The sequence below is a fragment of the Cornus florida genome, unplaced genomic scaffold (assembly GCF_030987335.1).
Source record: "Cornus florida cultivar Cherokee Brave unplaced genomic scaffold, ASM3098733v1 CherokeeBrave_3.0.0_Hap2_Chr10, whole genome shotgun sequence".
In the NCBI taxonomy this organism is placed as follows: domain Eukaryota; kingdom Viridiplantae; phylum Streptophyta; class Magnoliopsida; order Cornales; family Cornaceae; genus Cornus; species Cornus florida.
Genome location: NW_026775580.1, coordinates 34,334,628 through 34,351,228, shown reverse-complemented (window position 1 = coordinate 34,351,228; position 16,601 = coordinate 34,334,628).

Genomic DNA, 16,601 nt, shown 5'->3' with positions numbered 1-16,601 from the left:
CGATGTATATTGTATTCACTCATGATAATCCACCAGTACTATACTTATTGGACCTTGATTACTCGCTTATAGTAATCCACCAATCTTCATACTTGTCCACATTAGTGCTTTTCTTATTCAAAACAACAAAACCTCTCCACTTCACACTCCATACACCAGCTCTTTTTATTGAGCTTAGAACAAACCCCTTCATTCCTCACACTATACTCGCCCCATCTTAAGAACTAGCACCCACTATTTGGTAATCCCCAGAACTTTTTCCTCATGGCCTTCACACCATTTATCTCATTTCATTATTAACTCTGATTGAATCTCCAAAACAAATCACAATATCAAACTTATACTCTAACAAACTTAACACCAACCATAGGCTATAACCCACTATCGGCTCTGATACCAGTTCTTAGGGATATTAACTCCTTCCAACCCACTCCATGGTCAATTGTTGTTGAGAGTTAAATCCCCCTTTCATCACACACAGCGAAAGCATCATCATAACATTATCACACAAGTATATATGGAGATAACAATCATACACATCCAAGTAGAAGATAATATTTTAAATGGTTCACCCAACTCTATGGCTACGTCCATGGAGAGATAGATTTCATTATTATGTATCACGGAAAAGAATGTATAACCATTAACACCAGCCCCACTTACTCACTCATTATATTCTAAGGCTACCATTATTTCACACATAAATTACATATAATCTCTCCTCTCCTCATAATACTCATTCTTCCATCCCTTTACATCTTTCCTCTCTATATCTCTCTACTTAAACTCATCTCTATTTATAGTCTTCAAACCCAATTCTTTGTTGGACAAGAATTCCATAACTTGCATACAAGAAGTTATTACATCAATCAAGGCTACCATTATTTCACACATAAATTACATATAATTAATCTATCCTCTCCTCATAATACTCATTCTTCCATCCCTTTACCTCTTTCCTCTCTATATCTCTCTACTTAAACTCATCTCTATTTATAGTCTTCAAACCCAATTCTTTGTTGGACAAGAATTCCATAACTTGCATACAAGAAGTTATTACATCAATCACAACTTTAAAATAATAGTCTCATACACAACAATGTTGGGCCGGTCCGCAGATGTTGGATCTGTTCAATTCTTCTATATGCCAATTTTGGCAGAATATGAGCCATACTCTCTAAAAAGAAGATGTTAATAAGAGTTTAGATAAAATTGAGTTGGAAACAAAAACTCCTCATAAAGACAATTTATGTATTTAAGTACTCCGGTTAGGAAATCCTGTAAGATTTCTAGAGCTTTTTTTGGAATAATTTAAATCTCCTCCTGATTTATATTCAACCAGTGATAATTGTTGTGTCAGTTAGGGAGCATTCTGGACTATGAATTTCCAACTTTAGAATCATACTCAAACAAATGGGATTTTCTTGGAAATCGATTGGAGAGTGTTCAGTTTGACCACTTAGCGAAATTTCAAAAAAATTCAATGGCCCTTTTTTGAAAACTAAGTGTACATCTTTGTTCGTTGTTACCAAAGAAATGTTATAAAATTAAACATTATGTTGTGATAGAATTAAAACGTTACGGTCTATTAGAAAACTGCTTCCATGAATTGAACTATTCTTAGGCTATGTCCATTTGCAATAATAATTAAAATTTCAGTAAATTGAGAATGCATGTTTACATTGTAGTTTGATAACAAACATGTCTCATCTACTTTCACCCTTTTGTCCTTCATTAATTATTTGGAACAATGCATCCTTCTCAGTAGACTTTAAAAAATGAAGTGTAATTCATTCATTATGACTGTGTGATTCCTATTATGAAGTTAATAGCCACATACATTGAGGCAAGAAGTTCCCTAACACATATCAAGCTAAAAGTTTATAATATTTTCAAGTTATCGCAACAAGTAAATTGATATGAACAAAACCATATGTTCGAGTTGGGTTTTAGACTACCTGTGTGAGTCCATGTATGGGGCTTCATGATGCATATGTGTGCATTGACATATAAAGTGGATGATATTCCTATTACTATTTCACTTGACTCGTGTTGTAGTACAAGCATGATTAAATAACATATTGTTATTTGAAACCTATGGTCACTTGTCTGTTTATTTTGCTCTCAAGTTCAAGCATGATATTGTTTTACTTGTGTATATTATGTGTTATGTGAGCATGACTTACGTGGCTTTAGGAAATATTAGTTAGCCACTTTCTACTGAGCATATAAGCTAACCCGTTGACAAATTTCTGGTAATGGAAAGGCGGTGGAGGACAATCCCTAACCTCAAAGTTGAAGTTGCCATTGTGGAGCCTTGGATATGTTTTGTTAATGCTAGCACATTATAGTTTTTTGTTGGATTTTGGATGTTTTGTATAAAAGGTGTGGCTTGACTAAGCATGATGTAGCTAGATTTAGTTGAAGGAAATTGTATGTTTTTTGGTGCATAAGATCTATTACTTTGGTAGCTATGTTCTTTTGGGGGAATTTGTACAAATCCGTCCCTAGGCTACTCATCGACCAACTTATGATCTATCCAGGTTAAAATGAAGTTTTAATATGATCATAAACCAGAAAAGTGACCACTTTACCCTTAGCTTCCACCTTTGGACTTGAGTTAGAGTATGGTTCACTTCTTTTCCTATTCCTGAGCCGGGTCCTAAGAATTCATTTATTGAAAATCAAATACTAAATCTGAAAATATATTTAAGGTAGAATAAAGATGAACACAATTTTTGAAATAGTCAAATAAAATCACTTGGTTTTGTAAGAATTAAAATAGAAAAATAAAAAATAAAAGAGAGAAGAAGAAGAGGGAAAAAAAACCTGAAATAACTATGTTGTAAAAGAAAAAAAATTAGCTAAAGGACATCTTACCTAATGGTATAATTTTCTATCCTCAAAGAGAAAGGGAAGGGCTGTGGGCAAAATATTGTGTGTGAGTGGGTGTGTGAGTGTTCTTACCTGTGAAAAAAAAAAAGAAAGAAAAAAAAAAAATTGAAGAAGAAGAAGAAGAAAAAGAAAAGAGAAAATTATGATTTGAAATGAAGAAGACGAATAGAAGAGTAAGAAGAGATAAAATAAGATATAAAAAAACAAACTCACCAATTTTTGAGGATTGGTCATCTAGCTCATTCCATTCGTCTCTCTCCCCTTAGAGCATCTCCAATAGCCTCTCAAACTCAAATTATAGCAAGTGGATGAAAATAAGGCACTCCAATGGCCTCTCAAAAGACCTCTCATATTTTGAGATTCTCAAAAGTATTACCAAATATAGCAGCTCTCAAATGGCCTCTCAAACTCAAAATATAGCAAGTGGATGAAAATAAAGCACTCCAATGGGCTCTCAAAAGACCTCTCATATTTTGAAATTATCAAAAGTTATTAAAATGAAAATAAGGCACTCCAATGGGCTCTCAAAATATGGAATGGTTGTTGTGTCAAAAAATAGCATTTTGGATTAAATGCACCATTGGAACAGAATTGCAAAAATATATCATTTTGACACTGTAGTTCCTCTCAAAATATAGATTTGGCATGGAAATATAGCATTTTGCATTGGAGATGCTCTTATTTGACAAGGTCGCTTACAAGTGTCAAATTACGAGTGTGGTTTAAGAAGCCTTTTTAGTCAAATTTAAATTTATAAAACCACTACTACTACTACTACTAAAGTAATATGAAGTGAGTAGCGATCGTCCCAAGAGAAAGCAAGGGTATTTGGAATTAAATTTGGATTAGTAGGTCAAGTGATTAAAAGAGTGGTATAGTTTGGTTGATTAAACTATGATTAACTAAATTAAACAATGCAAGGAAAAACAATCTAAATAGAGTAAGGTGTAGAGAATAGGAGAGAGGTCTCATGGCATAGAAATCACTGTTAAGCTCTTCATCTAAACATCTAGCCTTTAACAAAGTGGGGAAATTCAATGTTGTTACCAAGGTGTGTGTGCGCCAACAATTGAAACAATAAGCATGGGTGACAATAACAAGCATGAATTGTCTACTTTAAGCTAAAGTGTAGTACAAATCATCAAATTAAAGCACTAACCATTCAATAAACCCACAATTGTAGCACACTTTAATCTAGAGAAATATACATCTTGCAACGAAAAAGCATAGGTTATCAAACATAAGCATGGATTGTCTACCTAATCTAGGAATTGAAATGCAATTACACTGCAATTACACTAAGACAAGGAAGTTAAACTAATTAACTAAGGTTGTAGAACAATCCATCAAGTATAAGCATAGTCCATCAAATCAATTCACAAGAGTATCCATTAAGAACAATCATGCATAACCATCATTAGATTCTCAATTTAACCACACATAGACATGTATCAAATCTAGATAAACTAGTGTAGAGACATAATTCCCAATTTAATCACACATAGACATGTAAATAAACTAGAGAATTAATTAGAAGAATTGATCCATACAAATCATAGATAAAGTCAAGATCTATATATTGAAATGGCTAAAACATTTATTACAACATAGAATTCCCAAAAATGTCAAAAGTGTAGGGTTTAGAGGACTAGCCTAGGGCTTTTCCAAGCCCTAAAAGGTTGATTTAGTCACTCATGGATGTGTTCTGGCAACCCTCAAGGGCTATCTTTAAGTTGAATTCCATCTTCTTCCTCTTTTATTGCTCAAGAACCCTAATCTATAGAGAGAGAAACTATATCTAGCTATGTAAAATATAACAAATTATAGAACAAAAAGTGGAACCCTATACAATTGGTTCAATTTGATTTAAATACAAGCTCCTTTGTGTAAGCAACAAGTCAAAAAATAGCCTTCTAATTGGTCCAATCCCACAGCCAAAAGTTAGATGGAGTTCGGGCGCACTCGGGAATTAAACAGCTCACTACCAATAGGATTTTGATCGATTGCCGATGTCTTCGATAGATCGCCAATGGCTGTAATCGATCGAAGATGATGTGGCATGCTTATCATGACAACTAGCAACCTTATTTGCTTAGCTAGCGCTAACGTGACACTGCGAATGATCGCCAAAAGCTTCGATCAATCACCACTTTGGATGAATGATGAGGTGGCAGTCTTATCCCTTTACTGACGTAGCTGCAATGGATCGCAAGTCCTTCGATCGATCGCCAATGCTCCAGCAAATTTTTTTTGACTTTTTTCAGATTTTCTTTTTGACTCCGAAAAAGGCATAATAGGTTGTTTTTAGCCCATTTTGAACCTTATTGACATGAAATAAACAAAAATAAGAATTAGAACAAAAAGGAGAAAGTAAGATAGATTAATGGACTAAAATACTCTAACTTAGGTGCTAAAATGTGCAACATTTGAGCACTTATCAGCTCTTATGTCTCTCTCTCGGTTCTAATCTATAACATTCTTTTGGTTTTATAAATTTCTTTATTCTTTTTGTTTTAGAAAAGAGTAAAAAGAAAAGAAAAATATAAAAAAAACAAAGCAAAACAAAAAATAGTAAAGTATAAGTAAAAGAAAAGTATATATAAAAATAAAGTAACTAGGGAAAAAATGTAAAAGAAAAATAAAATAAAATAAAAGAGATAACAAAATAGTGATAATTAAAATTAAAAAAAAAAAAAAGTAAAACATAAAACAAAAGAAAACTAATTTTAAAAAATAAAATAGAAAAAGAAAAAAAAACCAAAAATAACAAGAAAAGAAAATAAAAGAAATGAGAAAAGGACCAAACAAATTAAACAAAAAAAGAAACACAAATAATTAAGAAAATAATAAATAAATCTTTTTAAATTAATTAACATACATTTTCTTTACTACTCTGTATAACATTCCACCACATACGTAGACTCATTTTTCAAAACACACATACACTAGAAAAATTATTATTACATGGTCCCCAGGCCAATTGCGTGCTGACACAATTAATAATTTCTCCATACACCATGCATCCACCAAATCATAAGTACAGCCCACATGAAAACCAAAGCAAAAAAGAAAAAAGAAAAAGAGAAATGAAAAAACTAATAATAATAAAATATATTTAAACTAGTACCCTCGTGCATGTATTTATGGTTTTATTTCTTTACATTCCATTAAGACGTTGAGCTCCAGCACCTGTTATACACTCACACCAAATACTTCATACATATTGCTCATTGTAATATGTTATGGACATTTGGGTAATGTGTGTGTACTATCCTCTGCATACGATTGTTGTTGTGTACTATAACTATTGTGTTGGGATTCATTTTGGGTTGATTTTCTGAAATTTCCAATTGAGCTTTAAAAAAAGGAATGCATTTTTCATCTTTAGAATACTGCATTACTTATTGCCGTATGTTATGGACATTGGGGTAATGTTATTTTGCTGCTCTATGCATGTGATTGTTGTTGTGTACTATAACTGCTATATTGGGATTGAGTTTGAGTTGATTTTTTAAAATTTTCAACTGAGCTTTAAAAGGACTAAGGGGGCTAAGGCAAGGGATTTACCCCTACAAAGGGCAACAGCCACATGAATAAAGTCCTTGGTAACTTGGAAGGCCAGAACGCATAAAAGAAACTTATTTAACCAGGCCAACAAAAAGGCAATGTGTTTAGCATCATCAACCGGGAGAAGAAGATCCATGGTAGAATTTAAAAACTTACCATATGAGGATTTGGAAAACTTAGTTCCAGTTTGTTTAGAAGGAAATATGAAGGGAGAGTTCTCCTCCACTAACAAGCTGCTCACATCAGTCCTAAAAGGCTTAAGGCCGGTTAGAAAGCAGATGTCTTGAATGGTGGGTGCCATCATGCCACACTTCAAATGTCTTGAAAGCAGATGTCTTGAACTCGGCCGCTAAAATTAGGGTTTTATCTTGAGCAATATTGGTTTTGCTCAGCTGGATAGCGTCATAGATACCACAAGTCTTCCACATTTCTCCTTTCACAACCCCAATGCGATCGACCCAGTTGATCCAAGCATCATTAGAAATATGCCATGTCCTAAAATGAAAATTTAGCAAACTGCCATTTTCATTAGGAAGGAAGTTTTGTAGATATGAAAGCACATCGGCTGAGGGATAGAAGGGCGAGATGAATGTTGGAGTTTCATCAAGGAAGGCAGGACCCAAACCCTTGAAAATAGTGGGAAGATCGATGAGGGTATTAAGACAATACTTGTAGGCAGAGAAAGTCTTTAGATTTTTCTCAATAATATTTCCATGGGATGAAAGGTCTAAATATTGAGGAATTAAAGTTAAATCGGTTGATTTAGTTTTCTTAGGAGCCATGGAAGTACTAAAAAAAAAAGGAAATTTTCTGGTGATACGGCTCAATAGAAAAGAAGAAAGAAGGAGAGGTTTAAGGTTTTGAAAAATAATACAAAGTTAGATACCTTCTTTAAATTTAATACCTTTATGTGATAAGTCTAATCGTCGCTTTAAATGGGTAATGATAACCATTAAGGCAGGTGGTTAGGTGGAAAGAATTATTAATGAAATTTAAAATTCAAGTTCAAGTTTTGGCCGATTAAAATTCCAAAAACCCTCTTATCATAAGTGATAAGGGCTTTTGAAATTTAGGGGGCATTTGTTGGCACCAAAACTTGGCAGCCACCTCAGCGATGATGTGGACCAATGAGGAGCCGACAAGTGTTGTTAATAAAGCATCAAGGAAATCAGCTAGAAGAGAAATATTAGGAAAGAATATAAGAGAAGAGATTCAGTCACCTTATCAACAAGGCAGTTGCTAAAATTTAGCAAGCAATATTTGACTTTTTTCAAATAGCGTGGCTAACAGGGAAGGATCAGAGTCTGAGAAAACTAGGCAACTAAATTCCTATAAATTAGGAATTCTAGTTGAATTGAAAAAGGAAAGATAATAGAAGATGGCAGCTGCGATAAAGAATGATTTGGACAAATCAAACAACGACAAGTGGCTTTTACATGGTTAGGCCATCTGTGGAAGTATTACGGCTGCCATATTCGTAGAAAAGGGTTGCTGAAATTAGTAATAAACCTGACTAAATCAAGGAAGATTTTTAGCTGAGGTTTACAATTGAAGCAGCAAATAGAAGGAAGAAAGGAACATAAAAGCGTATAAGGAAGCAAAATATTCATAGGTTTTGACCTAGTTTGAATTACTAAAAGGAAAAATCAAGGCAGGAGAGATTTTCTAGCTAAAAGTTAGGGAAATAAGTTCAGTGAAAATTCTATAAATAGAAAAGTTTGTAATATTTACAATCCATCCAGCACCACTCACAAAAACATGAATTTCATATTCAATTGACTCAACATCATTTTATCAAATCTTTATTTCTTTTGTCCAATGGAAATTTTCATTCAAAGAATCTAAGTTCCAGTAACTTACTCTTCTTTTGCAAAGCTTTAATTATGCTATTTCATTTCAAAATGTTTGTTTTATTCAATTGAATTAAATAGCAATCTTTGATCAGATTTCTGTCATTTAAATTTAGCCAGTTTATCTCACTTCATTATTTTCCATGCAATTTCCATTGAGCCAGTTCTTTTAAAGTTTATTTCCATTCAGCCATCTTCTTTAAATTACTTTATTTTAAATTACATTTTTATTCTTTTAAACACTATAAAAAAGTCCTTGCATCAAGGCAGAAAAAGAATCCAGTCGAGAGTTCTTTCTATTCTCTCTTTTGCACAATCGCCTGAAGTCAACCACCAAAAGAGATAGTTTGGTGTTCAATCATTTTTGAGTATTTACATACTTTGGCATGCCCACAAACTCCATCGGCCCTGTGAAGCCAAAAAATGCGTGAACAGTTTTATGACGAGATTAAAAATTAAAAAAGTTTATAATATAAGAATATCTTATAGGAAACTAAATGTATGGACTAAAACAGTTCTAGAATAATGTCATGATGTTTGTCAAGTTCACATTAGTCACATGGAAAATATAGATTGTAAGTTAACAGTTTATAATATAAGATGATTTTATTTAACAAATTTGTAGAAAATGAAAATCAATAAAAATCAAAGAAATGAATGCACATTATAATTTTCAAAAAAAAAAAAAAAACATAGTATGTAAGTTTCAAGAATAATAGTATTTAATGGCAAGTATTATGCATAATATCTTAATAGTATATATATATATATATATATATATATATATATATATATAAATAAAAAAGAAAAAAGAAAAAAAAAAAAAAACATGTGCTGCAACAATGGTGGATGATATTTGGGTAAGAGTGACAATGGAGAAGATGTGTGTGTGTGTGGGGGGGGGGGGGGGGGGGGGGGTAAGGATGGTCCCAAAAAATTATGTGAGAGGGGCAGACCTTTAACAATAAGAAGAAAAAAAGAAATCAAATCATAGAGTGAGGGCAATAATGAGATTTTTGTAATTTCAGTGGGGGAATTATTATAGGTATATAATTCAAAAAAAATAGATGGGGGGCAATTGCCCTGGGCCTTAAGTAACGACCCTGGATTTTACGAACCCAGTGTGTCTTGTGATGACTCGAAACGGATCTAAATGCGGAAGCTAGAACATAAACAAGTCTATAGGGATGTACATCATCCCTAAGACACAAGAATAGCCTTTCGAGGAGTCCCATGACTCAGCATAAGTAAGACCGAAGTTAGGGTTTCAAAACCCTTTAAGAAATAGACCAAGGGCAAAATGGTCATTCCAAAATGAAATGGGTGCCACCGTGCACACCATTGGAAGGATAACGAAAAATCAACAAAGTTAGACTCAAGAATCACTTGATTTAGAGTCCGAATGACAAAGGTATGAAAATAGGACAAAGCAGCGTCCTCCGATTAAAAGGTACCACAACCCTATCTCACTAAAAACGGTTGGAGTTTCAGTGTGTGGTTGATATCATTGGAAAGCTAACTTCAAACTCTTTAATTAAACTCAAGAATAACCTAATTTGGACCTAAAATAAGCAAGTTATGATCGTTTGAAGACAGGTCATCGTGGCAGCCAAATTGAGTCGACTCAGTTGGCAACTGAGTTAGCTCTTTTAGGCCGAGAGCACCAAAAATAACTAAAATGAGGCGTGGATGAACCTAGTCAGCTCCTTTAAGAACTGAGTTGGCTGGGTTGGGCTGAGAGCACAAAAAATGAAGAAAATGATGCCCAGACGAACTAAGTCGACTCTTTTGAGAACCGAGTCGGCTCTATTGAAGAAAGAGTCGGCTCCTTTAGGAACTGAGTCGGCTCTTTTGGACTGAGGGCTTGCTGCAACAGAATTTCTTGGAAAAAAACGCAAAAAATAGAAAACTAGAATGGATTTGGGATTTTCGAGGCCGAGATGACATTTTCTGGAAAAATGTCGTGAAAAACTACCCCTAAAATCACATTTTCTATGCGATGAAGTCAAAATCAGAATTTATTTCTCGAAGAAAAACCCCAAAATGCCCTTAAACTAGAGTATGCAAGAAAAATGTGAAATGAATCCGTAGGAGGCTCATTTTATCAAGGAAAAGGGTTTTCCCGGAAACAATCATGTACACAGACATAACTTACTTATTGGGATGTGCTACAATGATCCCCGGCTTAAAAATATCGCTGATGCAAAATTTGACCTATCAACGGCCAAAAATGATAAAAATGAAAACAAAGTGAAACATTTGAAAACCAAAATTAACAAATGATTTCAAATTACTGTTTGGCCCTTTGCAACACTTCATACATGAATAATGAGAACCTATGAAAGAATAAAAATAGAATTCCTACACCCGATGCAACCATGGTGAAGCAATGACTTGCCATTTTTCAATATTTCTATAATAAACCTTGAAAGTGAAAATGTATAGAATACAAATTAGATGTCAATGGCCTATGGCCTCATCTCATACATGTTAAATATGGTGGTTTGCCGCACACCGACCCAAAGTTGTGCACTAAAAGATAATAGTGTAGAGCTGTGATGAATGTGGCCAAGTTTTACATTTAGAACTTGCCACTACTATCTTTCACTAAAAATATAGCTAGGGCAAGTAGGGATCGTCCCAAGGGATTGGTGGGTCGTATTAGGTTGAGGAATCAAGATTAGGGTTAGTAAGTGGAGTGATCAAAATAGTGGGTGGTTGGTTGAATTACACTAGATGCAAATTAAACTAAAGTAAACAATAATGCAATAAAGAGAACAAAAGAGAGAGAGAGATCTTGAGGTTTAGAGATCACCACTAAGCATACTTTTCTACACCTTTAATGAATGATTAATGAGGGGAAGATATGTGTTGTAATATTTGTGTGTGTGTGTGTTTGGTTGTTTCAATTAGCAAGAATGGCCAATTAAGCATATATTGTCTAAGCAACATAGTGAAAAGCATAATATATCAAACTAAGCCATTAATCATTTCATTAAGCTCACAATCCAAACACATCACAAGGTTAGAAATATATGCTACTTGCATTCAAAAGCATGGAACATCAAACAACAAGTATGGATTGTCCTCCCATTTAACAACTACACTACAACTACACTATAACTAAGCTAATGACATGAAATTAACTAATTAAACTAAGGGAGAGGCACAATCTATCAAGAAATGAGTATGAACCATCAAGTAAATCACAAGAGCATTCCATTAAGCACTATGTTTTGACAATCTCTAGATCTGTAACATTAATACACATAGACATGCATCAATAACACAAGAAATATAGACAAACACATGAACATCTATTCTAGCATACATAGACATATTGATAAAATGAAATAATCAATTAGAAGCATTAAACCACATAAATCATTGAATAAACAAGATATATATATATATATATATAAGTGTCAAAACATGTATCACAATACAAATCCCCTCAAAAATACATAAATCAAGATGTAGAAAGCATGTTTAGGGCTAACTCTAGCCCCAAGAGGATGTCTAGCCACTCATGGATGATGTCTTCCAACCCTCAAGGGCAAGCTCCATGGAAGAAATTTGCTCCTTGGTTGATGAAGAGCATCTAATGGTGTCTCTAGCCTCCTCTTCTCCTTTGTTTCCTCACTAAGAATTCTCTCAAAATCTCCCTCTATGGTTGTGTGTGAAACCCCCCTCAAAAGTTGTTCAAATCCCTCTTTTTGGTAGGTTAGGTGACACCCAAAAATGAATTGGCACGTACTCCAATATTCTCCCAATGATTGGATAATGACAACTTTTTATGAGCTGCCAATTTAACTTTTTCGCACTGGAGGAAGTTTGATCGATCTAACCTTGACCTTAAATCGATCGAACATGGCTGAGATCTATAAAACTGAAGCTGGATCGATCCTCTATGGAGGCACCTTTTTGGATAAAAACAAATCTGAGATATTTTGAAGATATTTTTGGGAAAAAGACAAAAGTGGTTGGTAGGGTGGTACAGCTGGATAAGATCTAGCATGTGGATAAGGACATGAAAGTTCGATTGATCAGAGAATCAAGTTGGATCGATCGAACTTTGAGATCTCTGAATAGGGATAAACATGGCTCAGATCCATCTTGAAGTGCTGAGATCGATAAAAGTTGGATCAATCGAACTTTTCTTGAGATCGATCGAAGTTGCTGAATTTCACCATTTGCTTCCTTTTGCTTCTCTTTTGCTCCTTTCTTTGATTCATTCCAGAATAGCTTCTTTTCTGCTCTTATTTGGCTAAGTTACCTTATTTTAGGGATAAGTACCTAAAATTGAAAATAACACGAAATCAATGTAAAGCGGGAAAATAAGATAGATAAAGGATCTAGAATACCTAATCTTAAGGGATTTAAATGCGCACTTTTTAGCGCTCATCACTCCCCCAAACTTAAATATTGTTAATCCCTAGCAATAAACTAGAAAGTAAAGGAATGCAATGAACAACTAAACAACTATAAACTTAGAAAGCAATAAATGGATAACGCCACTTTCGTAGGGAACACGATTGCACTTAGCACATGCAACAAACAATTTAAACCCTTAGGTTACCCCTAGTGGACGAGTGAAGTCTCGTGAGGGTTTCCAGAAATGATACCCACAAACATTAAGCTCTTTCTTTTAAAAGAGGCACCAATATTGCAAACAAGCATTGGTAGAAAACTACCTCAAGTATGCAATTTTTCAACCATTTTCAAGCAATCTCCCAAAATCTTAACATCAAGCAAACAAATATGGTCTTCCACACATCAAGAAAATGATCGTGCAAATCAAAACAACTCTAGAATCCTTTTTGAGTGGGCCGGCATCAAGTGTGTTGCTATCTAAGCCAACTAAAGAATTAATCACATCCTTAACCTCAAACTAGAACATAAATCTAGTACCGATCATCAAGACAAAAAGTGGACCTTTTATTAAAGCTTTATTGTTCTAGGTTCGCTTATTCTTTTCACTCGATTATTTTATTTATTTATTTATTTATTTATAGGATTAAAGATGAAAGCATTGTGCAATGTGTTGATCTATTAAGCTTTCTAGCGATCCATGAGGTCGAGCGTTAGGTCAATGACTCCCAAACCAGGCGGCTTTAGGGTACTAGGTGTCCAAACACCCCTAAGGACTTACGAATTCAAATAAACTAGGTTACAAATCAAGACAACCTCCATATAATCATTTCCCATTTCTCACCTTTTTGGGAGAAGTCCTCAATTTTTTATTGCTTTTGCAACATTTTTTTTTTTTTTTTTCAATTCAATTCAATTATTAACCTAGAGTTTGGGCCCTTTACCTTTCGGCGCAAGAAGTTCAGTGCTTGATGAGGCTAGAATCATGGCTACTTAGTGAAAATGGGTTGTTATCCACCTTTATCAAGAATGAAAGCTTTCAATACACTACTAACTCAATTGGGATATAACCAATTTAATAATCAACAAAGCATGTACCCCACAAATGAATGCTAGTGTGCGCCTGTGCTAGTGTAGAATACTAGAGTGAATCTCAAAACAATCACAAAATCAGGATAATGTGGACTGATGAGCACTGAAAGTGCGTATTTAAACCCCTTAAGCTTAGGCATTCTAGTACAGTTATCTATCTTACATTACCGTTTTAGATTGATTTCATATTATTTCCATTTTCAGGCACTTATCCCGAAAATAAGTTAATTCAGCCAAATAAGAGCTTAATTGAAGCAATTCTGGGATTAATCAAAGAAAAGAGCAAAGTGGAGAAAGAAGGAAGCAAATAATGCCAAAGGTGGCAAGTAGCAAAGTTCGATCGATCGAACAATAATCGATCTCAGCACTTCAAGATAGATCCAACCCTTGACCTAAAAGCATAAAGTTCCAAAAGTTTGATCGATCCAACACCATCCTTCGATCGATCGAACACTTTTGTCCTTATTCAAATGATTGATCCTATCCACAGCTGTACCACCCACTAACCACTTTTGTCCTTTTCCCATAAATATCTCGAATTTGTCTTTTTCCAAAAAGCTCAGCCAGTTGGATCGATCCAGCCTAAGTTCGATCGATCTCACTTACTTTCGATCGAACTTCCTCCAGTGCGAAAAAGTTAAAATTCCACCTCATTGAAAGTTGTCCTTTATCCAATCATTAGGGAATATTGTGTGCACGACCCCAGCTCATTTTGGGTGTCATTTTGACCTACCTATATAAGGATAAGGATTGCTTTTTTAAGGGGAGCCAACATTATTTTCATATCATCTCTTGGAGAGGAAGTTTAGAGGAGAAGGAGGCTAGAGACACCATTAGAGACTCTTCATCAACAAGGAGCAAATTTCAACCATGGAGTTAGCCCTTGAGGGTTGGAGCATCATCACCATGAGTGGCTAGACATCCTCTTGGGGCTAGAGTTAGCCCCAAGCATGCTTCCTATATCTTAATCTTGTGTATTATTGAGGGACTAGTGTTGTAATTAATGTTTTGACACTTTTATACATATAGATCTTATTTATTCAATGATTTATGTGGTTTAATACTTCCAATCAATCATTTCATTTTATCCATATGTCTATGTATGCTAGAATAGATGTTCATGTGTTTACCTCTACTTCTTGTGTAATTGATGCATGTCTATGTGTATTAATGCTATGGATTTAGTGATTGTCAAAACATTGTGCTTAAAAGAATGCTCTTGTGATTTTCTAGATGGTCCATGCTCACTTCTTGATGGATTATGCCTCTCCCTTAGCTTAGTTAGTTTAATTTCATGCCACTAGTTTAATTGTAGTGTAGTGATAGCATAATTGTTAGATGAGAGGACAATCCATGCTAGTTGTTCGATGTTCCATACTTTTGAATGCAAGTAGCATATGTCTCTAACCTTATGGTGTGTTTGGCTTATGAACTTAATGAAAGGATTAATGACTTGCTAGATATGTTGTGCTTCTCACATGCTATTTAGACAATATATACATAATTGCTTGATATATTGTGCTTTTCACATGTTGATTAGACAATGTATGCATAAATTGGTTACCCCTACTAATTGAATCAACTAAGCACATACACACAAATATTGCAACACGCTTTACCCTCATTAGTCACTAGTTGGGAGTGTAGAAAAGCATTGCTTGGTGGTGACCTCTAAACCCTAAGATCTCTCTCTCTCTCTTGCTTACTCTTGTTACATTCAATCACTTAGTTTAATTTAGTTGCTCTCTAGTTTACTTAACCAACCAACCATTTGTTGATCACTTGACCTACTGACCCTAGTTGCATTTTCACATTCAAGTACGACTCAAATCCCTTGGGACGACCCCTTCTCACTCATACTATATAGTATAGGTGTTAAGCGGTTTATAAATTTAACTATGATGCCCACTTGACACTAATTTCCAGTCTCAAGGTGTTGTGCATTATTTTGTGCACACCTAGGGGAGAGCATCACCAGTTTTTGGCGCCATTGCCGGGGATTAGGCAACGTTATATTTATGGAATCAATTAGGAATTAGTACTCTTTTGATCGTGTCTTTACTTTGTTTTTCTTTTAGATTACTTATTGTGTTTGTTCATCTTTGACAAGGAGTATTGAGCTAGGAGGCAAGTAAAGGAGCATCCAAGCAAAGGAGCGAAGCAAAGAAAGGAAAAGTGCTAAAATAAAATTTTTTGGTAAGCTAAGCTTTAAATTTGGAGTTGAAGTGCTAAAGGACCTTTGTAAGACTTCCTTACTCAATCCTTTAGTTAAATCGTCGGCCCGCGTGGAGGCTTGTTTACTTTACTCTACATTGTTATCAAAGCATGGGAGTATGGGAACATTGTATGTGGAAGAAGTTTGTTGATTGTTGATTGTTGATTTGTGCGAAGGAGGAGTGTTTGCTTGTTTTATGGTGATTTGTGTGTCATTTGTAGCCTTGTATAGACCTTATCCTATCATACATTCTAGTCATTCACATGGAAAATCTAGAGGGTAATCTTGGCTACTTAGACCTACGTTTCATGCAAAACTCACCTCTTAATCAACATGGCCCCGGAGTCCAAGCTCCAATTCCTCCAATGGTCCTTCGTGATCATTATAATCTTCTTGCATACCATACACCTACTTGCATTGTGTTACCTAATTTTGAGGCTAATCAATATGAAATCAAGCCCGAGACCATTCAAATGTGTCCACTCTTTTATGGCTTAGATGAAGAGGAACCATATAGGCATCTTAATGAATTTCTTGAACTATGTTCCACCGTGAGGTACATGAATGTCCCGGAGGAAGTTCTTAACTCCTCTTCCCTTTTACACTTAAAA